Source organism: Octopus bimaculoides, chromosome 13 (genome assembly GCF_046866305.1).
Source record: "Octopus bimaculoides isolate indiv1 chromosome 13, ASM4686630v1, whole genome shotgun sequence".
Lineage (NCBI taxonomy): Eukaryota > Metazoa > Mollusca > Cephalopoda > Octopoda > Octopodidae > Octopus > Octopus bimaculoides.
The window spans coordinates 689711-708121 of record NC_142940.1 but is presented as its reverse complement, the minus strand read 5'-3'; the positions used below and the strand labels follow the sequence as shown (position 1 = coordinate 708121).

Below are 18411 nucleotides of genomic sequence, written 5' to 3'. Positions count from 1 at the left end.
ATACAAGTGTCGAAAGGCCTACCGAGGCCTTTTCATTGGATTTGGTAGATGGAAACTGAAAGAAGCCCACCGTGTATATCCCACTATAGGTGCAAGGCCGGAAATTTTGGGGGAGGGAACTAGTTGATTACATCGACACCAATACTCAACAGGTACTCGTTCCCCCAACCCCAAAAAGATGAAAGTCAACCTTGGTGCAATTTGAACTCAGGACATAAAAATGGAAGAAATGCTGTTAAGCATTTTATCCAGTGTGCTAAAGATTCTGCCAGTTTTTGCTATCTTAAGGCCTCTGTGTGTGTGTGTGTGTGTGTGTGTGTGTGTGTGTGTGTGTGTGTGTGTGTGTGTGTGTGTGTGTGTGTGTGTGTGTGTGTGTGTGTGTGTGTGTGTGTGTGTGTGTGTGTGTGTGTGTGTGTGTGTGTGTGTGTGTGTGTGTGTGTGTGTGTGTGTGTGTGTGTGTGTGTGTGTGTGTGTGTGGATATCACATGACAGGGAAGATTTGAAGTCATTATTTCAATATCCACTTTCATATGCTTGCATGAGTCAGGTAAATTCCACCAGGCAGGTTTTTGTACGGCTGGATGCCCTTCTTGTCATCAACCTTCACTAGGTTCCAGGTAAGATTTTCCCTTTGACCAGACATTTTCATGAAAGATAGGAAATGAATGATATTGCTTGAATGACAGTTTACAACTATCACGTGATGCCAAAACAAGGAAAAACACACATACACACACAAAGCTTCTTTTAGTTTCCATTTACCAAATTCACTCACAAGGTCATCATGGAAGTATTGCAGAAGACACAGGCATTAAATGGGAAATATTTGTAAAATAAGAAGAGTGATCTTTTGGAAGTGTAATATTGTATGGAGCACCAACTGAGATAGGGTTAAAGTATGAATGGAAGAGAGACGACTTCTCTGGGATGGACAGTCAATAAGTACTGTATCAGGTACTATCAATTGATGATATAATGGGTGAAGAAGAGCAAAGAATATGGGAAGAAATGAATGTGAGGATGGTGGGTCTGCAAACAGATGAGATGGTGTAAAGCAGACAAATCTAAGGCTGAAGAAAATAACAGGTATTTAACAAAGTGAAATTGTGTTTTGACAGAAAATTTTCAAGGTCATAACTGGTTCCCAATGTTCAATGGAAACGGCCAACATGGGAACCATTTCTAAGTGGACACGAGAGCTGCTAGAAATAGAAGCTAAATCTCCCCTAAATCACACCCTTTTTTCTTCTTCACTTTCCAAGATGTCCAAGACTGAATGGAGGAGGGTACTGCCAAACCAAATACCTGACCCTAATATATAAAACAGAATGGACCCCGCAAAAGACACTGAAGGTGTTAAACCAGGCAAGAGATTGTGGATACATTAAATAATGCACTCCTAGATATATTATGCCTGAATAGGAAATAGGATTGTCACTGGTAGGTTTGCCTGACCAACACAGGCCTGGGGTTAAAAAAAATATTCCAGAATTGAAGCAACAGTAAACTGTTTATGGAGAAAAATCTTTCTATAGCATCAGTATTTATAAAAATCACATCCACAAAACCTTATGAACAACAGAGTTCCTATATGACCATTCAAATTGCTGGTTATAGCAGCTAAATCACCTTCCAATCATACCCTAACATTTTAAGAAAGGACACAGGATAACATGGTCCTAGATACTTTGTCTAAAAAACAGATGTTTTATAAAAAAGCAGGCTGGTCACTACAGAATGCTTTTGATCATAGGTTTGTCTGCTGGATAAAGTCTGACTCAGGGCTAAAACAGCAACAATATTTATCCAACTTCATAAACACGCATTATATAAATTCTGCCCGACCCAAACAAACATGGAAAAGTGGACATCAAAATGATGATGATGGTGATGATGATCTACAGAATGTTAAATAGTGTATATAATGCAAGAAATTTAATACAAAACATCAAAGTCAAAAGTGGGGGAGGATAAATTACTGGTTTTTAGGTACAAAACATGGCAGGGTGATGGTGGTGGTGACATTATATTGTACTGGAGTAAGTAGACTGCAGAGAGAAAATTCAGAGGTATTTTCTGAAAATGTCCCGTGAAAAAAGGTAGTTATTGCAATGTTTCTATCGTCATCGTTGGCTGTGTAATTACAAAAGTAATTAATAAGCTATACACTTTCACACTGAAAGTGTTTCCAATAATTCATTAAACATATATTGGAGGGGGGGGGGAAGAGGGGGGAAAAAAGAAGACCAGAAATGGTATTCATTAAGAATGCATCCAAGTGAACATTATTATTATTCATGTATTTTCCAGTAGGCTGCCTGCCTAAGTAATGGCTTTAATTACATCACTGATCACTGACCTTGACAGCATTGACGATGTTGTTCTAGATATGATAAGCTCAGGAAATCAGTCAAATACAAAAAGATAAAAAACTACATATTGTTAATCAACAATTCCCTGTCACAAAAGAATCCTACCAGAGGGAACCATTTCTTAACAAGGTCTCACCCAAGGAACAAATCCAGAAACAAAGGTTTAGGACTAAAATCTTTTCATCTTAAGAAGCCCTGATCCTAGAAACAGAATGTTCAGGGATTGAACTTACACTTCAAATTCATCTTAATGCCTGCTCCAAGTTGTAGGCAATGGTTCTGCAGAGAGACAAGTAGGCTTCTGAAGGGCATCAGATAATTTCAGATTAAGGAGTTTCTTGGCTATTCAGTTCCATGTGAAACCTCATTCCCAAACCAACTGAAGATGGTCAGCAGCTTTTTGAAGCCATTTCCCCAAAATGCATTGGATTCTTGTGATTATATTCATTTCAGGGTTAAGCTTCTGGTGTGGCTTGATGGTAAGAGTGTTCAGTTCAAAATCATAATGTCATGTGTTCAATTCCTGAACCAGGTGGCATGTTATGTCCTTAGGAAAGGCACTTCACATTGCTTCAGTTGACTCAGCTGAATGTTGGTGTAGCTCTGTCTCTCTTCAATTTTAACATCATTGATGTGCTGCTAGGTCAAAGAGTGGGAGATTTGAGAGGGTGACTATGTCTGCTCATGATTCCACAGGCACCGAACACAATTAGTGAAAGCATGGTACAGGTTACCAAACCATACTTGTTTGTAGGTAGTGAATAACTCAACAAGACTGCCATTCTAGACACTAATGGACCATAATGTGAAGTTAAGGGATTGCCATATCAACTTAATATGGCCGAGTGGCATATCAATAAAAAAAAAAAGGGACTTTAGTTTCCAGTTTACTCATTTCTACATTTAACCCTCCAGTTCCAAATGTTTCCTTGATATTTCCATTCACTTAACTGTGTTGTAGTAGTTGTTGTTGTTTAACCCTAGGTCAGTCGTGATTGAGAAGAACCATGATCATAGCTACCATATTCTATGGCATGTGGGATGCACTTTTTTCCCCCAAAAATATATTTCAAGAAAAAAAAAAAGGAAAAAAAATCACCCCAGTCCTAAATGCAATGCTGAGCCTCTATTTACCTGATTTAATGCACTAAGAATCTTTTCTTTTTCTTTTTTCCTGAACAGCAGAAATGGAGGAGCATCTAATATATCCATGTATCAAATACAGTTGAGCTGTGGCCAAACACTTGGACTTCAATAGGATTGTGATTTGAGGACATTTCGGTTGCTACTTTCGCAGGTTGTGTAATCACACAGAATCCCGCCTCATTTATTCGTTAGGCAACTATTAAATCATTCTTGTTTGTCTCTCTATCAATAAATATATTTATCACACGTTGTATCCTGTTAGTTTACATCGATAGCATAGCCTCGAAACCAGAATGCAGCATCGTACCTGTTGTTGTTTGTCTCCTAGATACCAGCTTTATTGGTCTTTCTGTAGAAGATGGCTTCCCCATTTTGCTCTGGTTACTGTTTCTAGGTGGTTAATGAAAGGTGACTGTGTCTTTTATGATATTTCTCTATGTCCGATGCTTTCTGCACGCTATGCATCTCCAGAGATACCGAGTCAGCAGCTGGAAACTCGTTATATTTTACATTAGTAAACGATACAGACAAAGCAAAGCAAAGGTAATTTTGTAAAACTTGTCCAGCCCTTGGAGAAGTGGACTTTGATGATGATGATGATTGAATCGGTAAGCAATTGTATTATAATAGAACGAATCATTGATTAATGGAACCAATAAAACAACCCTATGGTCATGACTAATTGGAAAGAAGGATATTGTAGTAAATACTTCAGCTGTACAATTTAAATACTGACAGAGAAGACAAGCTGGTTTCCAAGCAGGTTCTTCTTTCAATGACTGCCTTGCAACAACTGGAAATACTTTTAATAGATTATCATCGGATGATCTTGGATCAAGTGTAATACAGCAGAGAAAAATCAGACATCCAGCAGTAAACACCTTCAGAGCTAATCTAAAATTAATGCCTTCTATATTATTATTATTATTATCATCAGTGTTGTGGACTGACAAAATTGTTAGTGTATTGAAAAAAAAAATACTTTATGGTAATTTTTCCTGGTTTTTTACATTCTGAGTTCAAATCCTTTTGATGTCAATTTTGTGTCTCATCTTCTGGGGTTGATGAAATAAAATATTAATCAAGTACTGAGATTGATGTAAATGGCAAATCCCCTCTCCTCAGAAATTGCTGGCCTTGTACCTAAATTGAAAGCAGTTACTACAATTATTCATCATCATTTAACATGTTTTCCATGCTGGCATGGGTCGGACCACTGGCATTATTATTATTATTATCACTATGATGATAATGACGACAACAGACTGGCAAAATCATTTGAACGTCCGGAAAATGTCTTGTAATATTTGCTCTCCACATGTTATTATGTTCATAATAAATTTGACAAAAAGACTATTTAAAATATTCCAGAACTAAATCAGATATTGTTAATAAAAAAAAAATGATTAGTAATAAAGAAGAAAACACTTTTTGTATGAGATTAAAGAATTTGTAAGAATATATTCTGTCAATATCATTAAATGCTTGTACAAGGAAACAGAGCAAAACAAAGCCAAAACTGCTTCAATAATTCTGGAAGAATTTTTAAATACAAGAGATTTTCTGAGTACAAAACATTATGAGTGCCACTTGGCTTGGCCCTTAAACCTTTCATTTTTAGGTCATTTGAGCACTTCTTTGTGAAGTGTGTCGAAGACCAAAACAAATTGGCAGAAGCTCTTCTCAAAGTAGATACTTACAGCATCGGTTTCTCTACTGAATCATTCAAAAATAGTCTTTCAGTTTAGTGTTAATCAAGCTTAATGTTGCTGCGTTTCTAAAAATATAAATAAAAGTGATTCAGTGCCACTCTCTGATTCTCTAAGCAGAAAATTCCTCTTAAATTGACATGCAGCTAGACATATTTAACACTTCTAAAATATTTCTTCAACTTGGAACAGATTTCTGATAATCAATTTTTATTCTTTTCCAAGTAGAAGACATAAACCGACGTACGAGTGAATTTCTTCAGGGAAGAAAAAAAAAAAAGAGAGAGAGAATCGTTCGAGCATCAGACAAAATGCTTCAGAGCATTTCTTCCGGTTCATTACATTTTGAGTTCAAATCCTACCAAGGTCAACTTTGCTTTTCATTTTTGACTAAGACAAAAAGTAGGAGTCAAATACTGGGTCAAAATAATCAACTAACCCTTTCCCCCTCAACAATTACTGACCTTGTCCCTAAACTTGAAACTTATTATTATCATTAAGGTAACGAGCTGGCAGAATCCTAGCCATACCAGACGAAATACTGGGGAGCATTTCTTCAAATTCCACTGAGGAGGGGGAGGGTCAATGAAATAATTACCAGTGGAACACTGAAGTTGATGTAATCAACTTATCCCTTCCCTTCAAAATTTCAGGCCTTGTGCCCACAAGAATTGACAGAATTGTTAGAGTGGTGTATGAAATAATTCTTTGCAGTATTTATTCCAGCCCCTTGCATTCTAAGTTCAAATCCTACCTACATCCTTTGAGGGTCAATCAAATAAAAAAAACCAACAATGGGACTGTGGGTTGGCAGAATTGGTGTAGAGTATCAGACAGGTTATTCAGGGACGTTTGTTCTGAGCCTGTGCATTTTGAGTTCAAATCCCACTGTGTCCTCCTTGGGTGATAGACAATCCTTGGACCAGTTTAACATCATCCCTCAACACACTCTAGGCACCTTTAGTAGGGTTTACATCCTTGCAAGCACCCAAGTCAGGTCTACTGCCCCTCTCCCCCTCTCTCCCGTTTTTGAGGCCCTAAAAAATGTCATGCCTTGCCTTTCTCCAATGGCTTACAATATTTTAGGGTTCCACCAGTTGTTGACAAAGCCACAAATGACATAAGGAGAGATCCTCAAAGATGAAGCCCCTGTTAAATGCAATTAGGGGTCAGATGTTTCTCCTAAATGAGTAACAACATCGCCTGTCCACTCTTTATCTCATCAATTTAACGAACAGAGACAGAAATGGTAAAAGGTGAGATAAAGAGAGAGGACAAAGTGTTCATCCCCACCCCACCCCACTCCCTCCAAAAAGTAAATGAAAAGTGGTCGACCTAATTAGAATGAATTAGAAGATAAGACTGACGAGGGAGTGGCAGGCAGTTTTGATGGTTCTATGGAGGAATTACATAAAGCTTGCTTAATAAATAAGAATTATTCTTTAATAAATTAGCCACAATCACTTGAAGACTAATTATGGTGATAACGATGGGTGGGGGGAGGGGATTGTGACAGAAAGTTAATGGTTAAATCAATGGACAAGAATTTATTGAAACAGTTAACAAGTGGGATTGGGGTGAGGTATATGGTGAGAGATGCACTTTACAGAGAGTGTGGATGGAGGAGGATATAAGGGTGTAAGGTGTATGAATAGAAAAGGGGATCTGTAAAAGAGACAGTTGTGTTGTCTACAGCAGCAAATCTGCAAAGGTTCAAATAGCACCAAATATATTTAATGAGCTAAAAACAAAAAAAAAACTAAAAAGTTATTAGAGATGACAAGAAGTTGGTTTGAGATTGAAGCATTGTCCGCAGAGAACAGCAAGGAATGTACATAAATATTTTACATGGCTCTGTGGTTAACACATTTACTCGTCAATCATAAGGTTCTGGGTTCAATTCCTCAGCACAACAGCTGGGTGTGATTCTTCAACCCTAACCTTGAGTATCAGTGGAATTCAGTAAATGGAAACTGGGAAGAAGCTCATCATCTGTGTTTATATATATATATATATATATTTGTTATGAACAAAGCTTTGGCCTAGTTCCAGATGACCAATGCAGTTTCTATTACTGAGAAGGTAAAAATCACACTAAAACACCATGTCTGGTTGTCTGCCAACATTGTTTGCAGTTTGGCTCAATGGGGTTGTTTTTATACACTTGAAGTTGATGTCTCTAGAGAATTTTTTCTCAGAGACAAAATCCTGCAGCAAGTGCTTCAGGAAAACATTAAAAATTAATGCACACATCTTCATTCTGTTCCTGCTTTGTGAGCTTACACACCCACACACACACACACACGTGTGTAGTTTGAGTTGTGTGATCTTCAAAGTGATCAATACAATTGAAATCAAGAAGCAAAACTAGAATCTGAGTAAAAGACACCAACTCAGCAACATGCCTCCATTTCTCTTGAAAATGGAGTCTTAACTCCAAAATATTGAAATAATGTCAAGTGGAAGCTGTTAATCTGTCTTCCTTACTGCAGTTTTTCACTCCTTATTTCAATTTGCACCTTAGACATTTTTGAACGCACACACACATCATCATCATTTTTAGGCCTACTTTTCCATGCTTGCCCGAATCAGACAAAATTTATCAAAGCAGATTTCCTATTGCTGGATGCCATTCCTCTCACAAACTTCACCCGTTTCCAAGTAAGCTCATATTTTCCCATGGTTGGTCATCTTTACAAAAAAAAAGATTGGAAGTGAACGACAACATTTCAATGACAATGACACTTGTTTGCATCTAACATGTGATGTGAAGACACACACACACACCCACCCATGCACACATATACGTTACAAATATATACATGTATACAACAGACTTCTTTCAATTTCCACCTACCAAATCCACTCACAAGGGACTGGCTGGCCCAAGGATTATAGGAGACACTTTGCCAAAGTGTCATGTTGTGAGACTGAACTTGAAATCATGTGGTTGGGAAACATACTTCTTAAACACACAGCCATGCTCTTTGAAAATCTGTGAGAAAACTAGAAAACTGGTGGACTTCAAATGAAATTGCTGGAGATATTTGTTCTGCATTGGATTCAGACAGTCCCCTATGCCTTGAGATCTGCCAATTACAAGGACACTGTCATTCGCCAATTGCAATGTTCAATTTCAATAAAATAAAACCAGGAATACTTAGAGAGGAACAAAAATAGCAAGAAGGATACCAATAAGATTAGAGAAAGGACAAGGAAAAAGATTATCGAATGATAAAAAAAGAAATGGAAAGACTCCAGACCATTAGTTCCATTTGTTGGGAGAAAAAAAAAGAATTTGGTTGGAATAAAGGAGTTAACCAGCTACATGCAAGTAGAAAGATTAAGAATTTAGATTAAGTGGGGATTAATTAGATTAAAAAGACAATGTCGAGTTAAGGTATTTATGAAGTTGTTGCCTTTGTATAATTTTGCATCTGCAGGCCTGGTTGTGTGGTTAACAATCTCACTTTGCAACCATGAGCTTCTGGGTTCAGCCTCAATGAGTGGCACCTTGGACACCTGCTACTACAGTCCTGAGCTGACCAATTCCTCATGAATGAATTTGGTTGACAGAAAATGTGAGGAAACCTGTTGTATGGGTCCACTGGTCTTTGTCCACCCCCACCCCATCACTTGACAAACCAACCCTGGTTTGTTTATGTCCCTGTAACTTAGTGGCTCAGTAAAAGAGACCAATAGAATAAGTACCAGACTTAAAAAGAGAAAAGTACTGGGGTCAATTTGACAAAGACCCTTCAAGGTGGCATCATAGCATGGCCACACTCCAATGACTGAAACAGGTAAAAGATAATAGATTGCAAAGGTAAGTATAATCTATGGGTCTGAGGACACAGCATAGCCAAATGGTTAGGAAGTTTCTTTTGCAATCACTAGGCTCCAAGTTTAATCCTAGAAGGTAACTGGTGGGGTTAGGGGTCCTTTTATCCATGCCACTGGTTGACCCAAGTTTTACAAGTGAATAGAGGGAAATTGTGGCAAAACCCATCAGATGGGATAGACCTGTAATATAAAGGACCAGCCTTGTTCTACTGATTCTACCTGAGAATTCGGTTAAGGGTAGACCTGAGAGATACCCAGCCATTCATGTGATAATTTATGGCAAAAACTTGTTGATGAAACAAATGAATATCCGTCATTGAAACTTTGCATTTTTATCACTTCTGTTAATGGGGATTGAATGAAGGTGTATATAGAAGAGACCAAAAAAAAAGGTTATAATGCAGGGAAAGAGTAAATAAAGTGATATTTGAATTAATGGGGAATAAATACTAAAAGTGGTTGACATTAGAAAAGTGTAATAAGAACACCATTATGGAAATATTGTGTTAAGTGAGGTACCTGCCCACAAATATATAATTACATCATTGTGCCATAATGGACAGGGAAGGGTGCAGGGTACAAGGGTTGACAACAGGGACTCACAACTAAAATATACTGGTTAATGATAATAATTAACACTAATTAAAATAGCAGTGACGACAGGTGTACAGAAGATGAGGTTAATCAAGTTGATAAACTATTCTAGTAATAACTCATAGAACACGTTAGTAATTAGAATATGTTTAGTTCAACAGGTATAAAGGTAGATCAATAATTTATGAATGGTGCAAGTAATTGATGTAAAAATGTGTAATGTCACTGAATGCAGAGTCAGAATGAACAAACATTGCCAGTTGTTGTATCAATAGATCCTGTAGACATATAGCCTCAAACCAAACAGCTTGGATTAAAGCCAGGATTCAGTTTGAAAAGGAGATGAACCAATAACTGCTGTTCACAAAAACCTGTAGAAGTTTGTAGAAATATCAGGTGTTGACAATTGAGGAATTGTCTTGAGAAAATGAGCAAATATCAGACATGGTACTTCATAATGTTAGTAAAACTTAGGGAATGGAAATGGTAGTTAACCCCGAGAAAGTATGTAATAGAGAGGTGAAGAATCATTCAGGCAGAGAGAGACAATCATGGGGGCGGTGGATTAGATTCAATCGACAAAATTTTAAAGTTACATCAAATCTAACCTGATTAAACTTGCTAAACTAGAAAGTATCGCACACACACACACACACACTATAAACACACACTTTTAAAGCTTCAAACTTCTGAGATTTCACATTCTGCATCAATAGCTTTGGTTTCAGACAGAAATCTTTTAAGATGAGGATTAAAATTGCTAAATTTACTCAGAAATTCAAAGACAACCAACAAAACAATTTTAAATCAATTATCCTTGTATACCAATTATGTTTCTTCCAGAGGTAAACAACCAAAAGTCAATCTAGCAGAATTTTGCCTTTGAAAATTGTTAAACCATTCAATTGATGAGGATGAATTTCTCAGCCCAGTCTAGAACACACCATCCTTTTTCTCCACATGAGAGAGAAGTAAGGTTAGAGAAAGGTAAGAATTATAATTTTTAAAAATATGTTTCAATTCTAAAGATGCCAAAGAAATTGAAATCAGAATTCAATGCAAAAATGACATATTTTGGTATTTCCATTTAAAGTCAGCCGAAATTCTAGTTTTCCGTTCACAAACTAGATTTTTCCTTTCCAATCAGGTAACATTTAAAGCAATCACGTGTGAAAACATACAGCAGCAATAAAACTTCAATACCTCATTCTGACAATTCACTTCTTCACCAATTTATAAATTGATTCAACTAAATTAACCTTGAATTCTACAATAGCTCCTCGAAATTATTTAAATTATAAGAGATGCTGCATGGCTGTAGTCTTAGAACGAGTAGAAAGCTTATTTAGTTGAAAAGCTCGCCTAATTGGAACAGTTATTCCATCTTCAAACATCAAGCCAGTTGTCTTTTGACTGCAATGACACCAGAATATCATTTACAGCGAGCAGAAAACAAATCTATTTTCAGCAATAGTCTTTCGAAATAGCTGAACCATATTCTCAAATCTATTTTCTAGGATTACTAAAAGGTATTTTTTAATACGACAAATAGCAATTCCATTCTTTAATTTTCCAGATACAAGCAAATCTCTACCCGTTCGTCTTTCCCTGCTTCTAAGTACATAATGCAGAATAACATTGAATAAATATTTAAAATCAACAAGCTCGTCGAATGCAGCCAAAATTTGTAGGGTCTTTTTTTTTTCTACAGAATTTAAAATCGTTTCTTTGAATGAAAGAACGGAGAAAACAAAGGAAATTCTCTTTTAAAAATATATAATAAACACATTAATATATTTATTTTTCCCAATGAATCGAGAGACGAGGAATAAAAGCTACGCTTTGTAGGTTTCTTTCGAGGAATTATTAAATCAAGAGGCAATAATTTCACACACACACAGCATGGGCCATTGAACAAATTTGATGTTCGTTCATTTGGCAAATAGCTGTAGACGATGATGATAATGATGACGATGATGAAGCAGGTGGTTGCGAAAACAATTGCGGTCAAATTATTAACAAAATCTTTGATGTTAAAAACTTGAGGGGAACGAATTCCTATGAAATTGCTTAAGTCATTTTTGGAAACAAAATATGTTGTGAATGGAATTAGTATTTGTGTAATGAATAAATTAGAGATGATGAACTAAATTTAGAGTACTCTCTGGACAACCTAATATAAACCTAATTAAACTCAACGAAACAGTTGTCACTATTTCTTTAATATTACTTTTACCTGTTCAATTCATAATTTTTTTTTTCTTATCAACAATTAGTCGTTTGAATATAAAAATTCATTTTAAATACACACAGAAAAAAATTACGAAAAGCTGTTTTTATGGCGAGTTTCCCTCCTCCAGAAAATTATGAATGATTCTACTGCAAGAAACTTGTTTATATTATTGTGGAAGGAATCAATGAAGTTGTGGTGGTGGGCAGTGACCAGTGTATTTGAGGCAGTGGTTATTATGCTGGTGGTTATAGAGATTATCTGGGTTACACTACCCAGATATTAACACTTTGGCCAAAAGGCAGCACTAAGCATCATCACTAAACATGCAATGGTATCAATTTCCATTACTTCTCTTCGCAATCATTCGATTCCTTTTTACCAAATATAGAATTAACATCGAAATAATAGCAAAAAATAATACGACTTGCAAATTAAAAAATATATTCACAATTAATTTAAAATTTAAAAACAAACATTTAAAAATAAATATAAACAAATTAAAAGTTGGAAACAGAAAAATAAAAAATGTGTTTTTTTTTTTCTTCAATAAAAATTGATTTGTTGAAAGTAAAACATTTTCGGGTTTTTTTATGTCACAATATTAAATGGCGATTAGAAAAGTTATTTTATCTGTAAATCAAGAAAAAAACACACACACACACATATTATGGTTTGGGTTGTAAGAGAGAGAGAGCGAGAGAGAGAGAAGCACAATAGAAAAAAAAAATTCTCCCAAATAATGTTCAATATGGTAAATAGGAAAAAGTGATTTCTTAATTGATAAAACCTAAATACGTTTAGTAATGGTAGGCAAGTGGTTTGATCAGACAGATCTGGTGTTTTTATTGACACTCTTTACACACTCACACACCTATTATATACACACACTTCTACATATCCGCACACCTATATGTATGTATCGATTGCTGGATAAGGTATAACACCAAGTACAAATTAAGACCATCATAAAGACACTAACAACAATAAAACCAATATTCACAAACCAAAGCAGCTCCTACAGCTTTCACTGTTCATTTACTTGTAATTTTTTTATTATTATTGTTGTTGTTGTTGTTGTTGTTGTTGTGGTGGTGGTGGTGGTTGTTGTGGTGGTGGTGGTGGTGGTGGTGATGGTCTTTCTTTTTTCCCCCCTTTTTTTCACTTATTTGTTATTCTTGTAAGATCAATAAATACCATTTCGTATAGGAAACCAGTTTATGGCTCGAAATGTTCACTCTTGTGTAAAACAGTTATTTTCTCTTACCTTTCAGGTTCAGTTTAATTTTCGCCAAATTATCAAAAATAACACGAATTTCTATTATTTGCTTAGGTGAAATAATATATATCTACAGCTTTACAGGATCAATATTTCAACCAGTTTCTCTACAGACATCATTTCAATTCAGTTGTATAAGAATTTGGTCTGTTTTGCTAGAGAAGATTCACCCAGAGAAGAGAGAAAATAACAAAGTGACAAATGCTTCTTTCTATTAAAGATCTGAGGAATCAACGACTGGAAGTAATATTAAAATGTGTCTGAAAGGCTTTACTTTGACATTAAAGTCGATGCCAACATCTGTAGAAATGGTGAAACATAGAAAGGTAGGAGTTTATTTAGGAAGGATGTGTGTACGAGGAAGAAATCATTAATTAAAAGCCAGGAAATGAAATGTAAATATCAGTGATTAACAATGGACCTAGATTTTAATTGAGCTTTTCACACGACGTAGCGTGGCGATTAAGACTGAAAGTTTCCCGAGACTTGAAAGAATATCAGAGAAATTTATTAAAAGGAATCTTAAAGAAAATCTATTGACACCCAAACAGCATGGTGAAACAATTGTGTCAGAAGAAATTAAAGCTTCCTTCTTTTTTCTTTTTAATATTTTCCACGGTGTTACAGGAGTTAAATATATGACTAAAATATTAATATTATATAAAATATAAATTAATGTCAGATGAAGTAAAATTAAATATTAACCTTATATAAATTGTTATATAAACCATTTTATGTGGGAAGGTAAAACATATATTAAAGACAGAAGAACAAATAAAAACGTTGCAGTGACTTCGAAGTTTCACCAAAGGTTAACTTACAATATCTTTCTAATTAATTAATTAAAAAATAGATATTAAAAACAGCAAAAAAAATAAAACAATTAGAATGTATCAATTATCGAAGACTGAAATCATTAGGAAAATAAAAGGAAAAAAAAAAAATCAAACGATTTCTCTTACAACTTTCCTTTTTTTTTTTTCTTTTCTAGATTTCCTAACATTTTATATTTGAGGTTTTAATTAGTTTTATATTGATAAATATTGTCTTCTCTCTTTTATTTACTGTCCGTGTCTCTGTGGTCGTGTTTTCAGCCAGTGATGGCCATTCGTGGTTGGAACAATGCGCAACAGTGCATCAATGCAACAGAGGAGGGCACCAGCACCATGCCAACAACATCGAATACTACCACCTTGGCACGAAATCAATTTCATTCCTTTATATAACACACACACACACACACATATAAATATACGTGTGTGTGTCTGTATAAATATATATCTATCGAAGCTGCTGTGTCGTGTTTGTCGCCAAAATCTGTTAATGAGAGTGGGGGTGGAAAAGAAGGACGGAAAAAAAAAAACAAGCACTCTGCTACTCACCAAAGAATTGTAGTCGAAAGAACGATAGAAATAGTGATCCGTAAAACGGTTCGAAATATGTGAAAGTTGTGCAGTGAACCAACTGCGACTACTGGCTGCCACTGAAGTAAGAAGAGAATGTGTTGGCCTCCTGCATCTGTCCAAGTGAGCCGCCGCCGCCTCCACCGCACTACACTGCAACAACAGGAAGCTGGCACAGCGAACGTTCGAGATTGTAATGGGCGGCGAGAACATTCACACACAAAATAATTGTCAAGTTCCGAACATTTCTACTCGAAACAATAACGTTACTGCCGGAAATAGCCGAACGGTTCGTAGTCAGTGACTGCAGAAAAACAAATAAAAAACGAAAATGTCCAACAAAATATTTTTCTTCAATGAATTTAAACAGCTTCGTTTAACAGAAAAATCTTTTTAAACATTTCATTCCGAAATTGGGCGGCACTTTCAAACGATTTATGGCTATTTTATTGAACATGACAATTTTTACTAGATTAATATTTTCCCCCGGTTACACTTAGCGCTATTTGATGCCGTTGTCATGGTGATTGCGCGCACTAGACGTCATGTATTGTTTTCAGCTTTTGTCTCTCTCTTTCTCTCTATCATAACTAAATAAGGAGAATTAATAACTACTTCTAACGTAATTCAAATATTAAATTACCAATTCTACATGTTTTTAATCCACAAAACCTATAGTGTTTCTTATTTTACCTCTTAAAACTAAATCATGACGACCTGTAGGAGGGAGGAGGGGAATGATTAAGTAATGCTGACACTGGGAGAGTCTCTTCACCATATCACTGAACGACTATCGAATAAAATCATTTAAGATCAACCGTGTAAACATTAGGTGGATGTTAATTGTAGATACAGTGCGTGCGTGTGTGTGAGTGTTTGTGTGTGACGCCTTAATTAAAGACAAGTAAAAAATAAATAAAAAATATTGCCAAACTAGTTTACAAGTTTATAATCGCGTTCTGAATCCAAGGAAACTACTTTACGCGATATCCACATTACAATCTGTAGAGTTTAGATCATTTATATATTTTGTAAAACGAGGAAGCTGTTTATTCGCTTTGAATATTAGAGTTAAGCCTAAAGAAAACATGAAAGTGTGTGTGTGTGTGTGGTGTAGTCTATAGTGATAGGAATAGATTTGAAAAAATAAGCGTACTCTAAGGTCCATGAAGTTGAAGTACCCACGTTAGCTGAAAAGAAAGGAAGCATCCTGCCCTGCCCACCCGCCTACTACCCTGTTTTATCTCTAAACACACATACACAATCATCATCATCATCATCATCATTGAACGTCCATTGTCCATGCTGGCATGGGTTGGACGGTTTGACCAGGGGCTGGCAAGCTGGGGAGATGCACCAGGCTTCAGTCTGATTTGGCAGGGTTTCTATGGCTGGATGCCCTTCCTAATGCCAACCACTCCGAGAGTGTGGACTGGGTGCTTTTATGTGCCATTGGCACAAGTGCTTTTATGTGGGCCCACACAGGCACTTTTATGTGACACTACATGGGCACTTTTATGTAGCACCTGTGCAGTGGCACGTATATATAATTTAAAACAATTTGATTTGGCCCAATGCAACTTGAGGTTCTGTATGCTCGTCACAGGAACCAAACACATCAGGCTGAACCCGATGTGTTCGGTTCCTGTGATGAGCCAACAAAAGCTTCAGTTGCACGGAGCCGAATCAAACTGTTCTAAATTATATAAACATATGTAACTCCTATTAAATGTGTTGAGTGCCTCTTTCTTTCATTTGTCCACTCACCCTTATACACACACACACACACACACACACACTAAATGGTACTTGTTTTAGCAAAGAATGTACAATCATACTAATGTAGAATACATAAATATTATGTTATTGTTAAAATGTTGACAATATAAAATATTTATGTTCTAAGTAAAAGAAATAATTCCATGAAGTACATTTGAAGAATTTCAGAATTACTCACAGAATTAGCATTAAAATTGGTTGATTATTCCAGAGACACATGGACACTAAATGTAACTTTCAGGTAGAGTCAGAGTGACACAGTGTGACACAGCTGGACCTTTTGATTACAATTACAGTCCATGTGACAAGCTTTGACTCAATTTTCATCTAACCAGGCTGACTCGTAAAGATTAAGTCAGCCAAATGTCAAAGTAAAAATGTTGACCCAATGAATATTTCTTGACAAAAACCATGAAAATTTGTCCAGTATTTGTTGAAGTTCTTATAAAACATAAACAATTGACTTGAATTGCAGTTTCTCTTAACTAAAACACAATCTGCCTTTGCTGCTTAGTTTTCTAGAATAATTTCAGACAGATCAATATCTGTCCTGGAAGTAGTCCCATTATCATATTTATAGTGTGAATTTTGATTTATATGGCTTAAATGTTACAACATACTGAGAATATGACCTGTTAGTTTGCATATAACGTCTCATACATATGTATGAAAATGGTTGAAGTTTGTTTCTTTGTTTCTTAAAGCCAATATTGTGTCTGTTCTTATCCAGTGCTTTTTTATTTAGATATATATTTCAAAGTCAAGCATTTTGTTCCATGCATCATAATTATAGAAAAAGCATGTTGTAATATTTACATCATTAATCAGTCATAACAAATCTGTGAACGTACAAGGTTTCAGAAAAATAAAAACATAATAATTTCTTTTTTTTTTTTTCTTGTTTATCAGAGTATCAAAGGCCTTTGTCAGGACCGTTGCAGAAGCCCCAAGATTGTGCAGACACAGAAGGAAAAGAAAGCAGAGATGTCAATTGGATTAACCCATCACTCTGTCTAACATGGCCAGTCCAACACTGTTACCTGAGTCCCAAACCCTTATTTCTCTCCACAAGGAGGTTGGTGAAATGAGGTGGAATTTCAGCTTGGAATGCAAGCAGTCACAACAAATACCACAAAACGTCTCCTCCAATATTTTACCCTTCCATCAATCCATCATGCCCACCACCACTGGCTGCTCTATTTATATCATCCCCATTAAATACAAAAAGAACTTTCAACTCAGTTACATGTAGCTATAATGCAGTTTATTGCAGTGTGATGTAACGCAAAGCTACATCTCACTGTAACAGAATAACATCACACTGTTACATGCAGTTACATCTCATTGTAACACAGTTATACCACACTGTAATTCAGTGTGTTTCAATGTGATGTAACACAGATAAATTACAGAGTAACATACAGTTACATCTCATTGTAACACAGTAACGTGTTTAGTTGATCTGTTAAAAACAGTTGTCAAGTATCCTTCAAATTACACTTTTCTCTCTTTATAATATTGGACTCATCCAACAATGTAATCATTAATACATATAGAGGTGTGATGGTCATGGCTGGAATGCATTTGATCATATCCTTCAACCTGCCACCTTAAAATATGACAAAGTGCATAATGTGATCCTAGTTACCCTGTAAATTTTCCTGTCATCATTTGTCTGCTGCATCAGGATTGGCCTGGGGCTAAAATAACAACAACAACAATGATAACAAACTGAGAAATTAACTGGCAAACAACAACAAGTGTTCCAGTTGATCTGATCAACAGAACAGCCTGCTTGTGAGATTAACATGCAAGTGGTTGAGTACTCCACAGATACATTCACTCTTAAAGTAGTTCTCAGGGAGATTCAGCATGACACAGAATGTTGTTGACAAAGATGACCCTTTGAATTACAGGTATGATTCACTGTTTCTAGTTGAGTGGACTGGAACAATATGGAATAAAGTGTCTTGCTCAAGGATACAATGTGCCACTTGAGAGTGAACTCATCACCTTACAATTATGAGCAAAATAACCGAACAACGAAGCCATGTAC

The 18411-nt window shown here is 35.9% G+C and overlaps 1 protein-coding gene and 1 long non-coding RNA gene across 9 annotated transcripts in view; one reads left to right on the top strand and one right to left on the bottom strand.

The window, feature by feature from the left end:
- Positions 1-14736, bottom strand: part of LOC106871439 (neurocalcin homolog) — a 42872-nt gene extending 28136 nt beyond the window's left edge. For 4 of the 8 annotated variants that reach the window (XM_014917902.3, XM_014917900.3, XM_014917903.3 and 1 more), the window contains exon 1: positions 14556-14736. The gene's annotated coding sequence lies outside the window, so the exon portion shown is untranslated. Of the gene's footprint in view, positions 1-5218; positions 5296-13161; positions 13604-14555 lie in introns of those variants that run through there. The other 4 variants (XM_014917901.3, XM_014917905.3, XM_089361352.1 and 1 more) reach the window with 3 other exon arrangements.
- LOC149132797 (uncharacterized) overlaps positions 10027-18411 on the top strand; it is an 8786-nt gene continuing 401 nt past the window's right edge. The window contains exons 1-2 of the long non-coding RNA XR_016243930.1: positions 10027-10651; positions 17265-18411. The exon at positions 17265-18411 is cut by the window's right edge and continues 401 nt beyond it. This is a non-coding gene — a long non-coding RNA (uncharacterized LOC149132797). The remainder of the gene's footprint in view (positions 10652-17264) is intronic.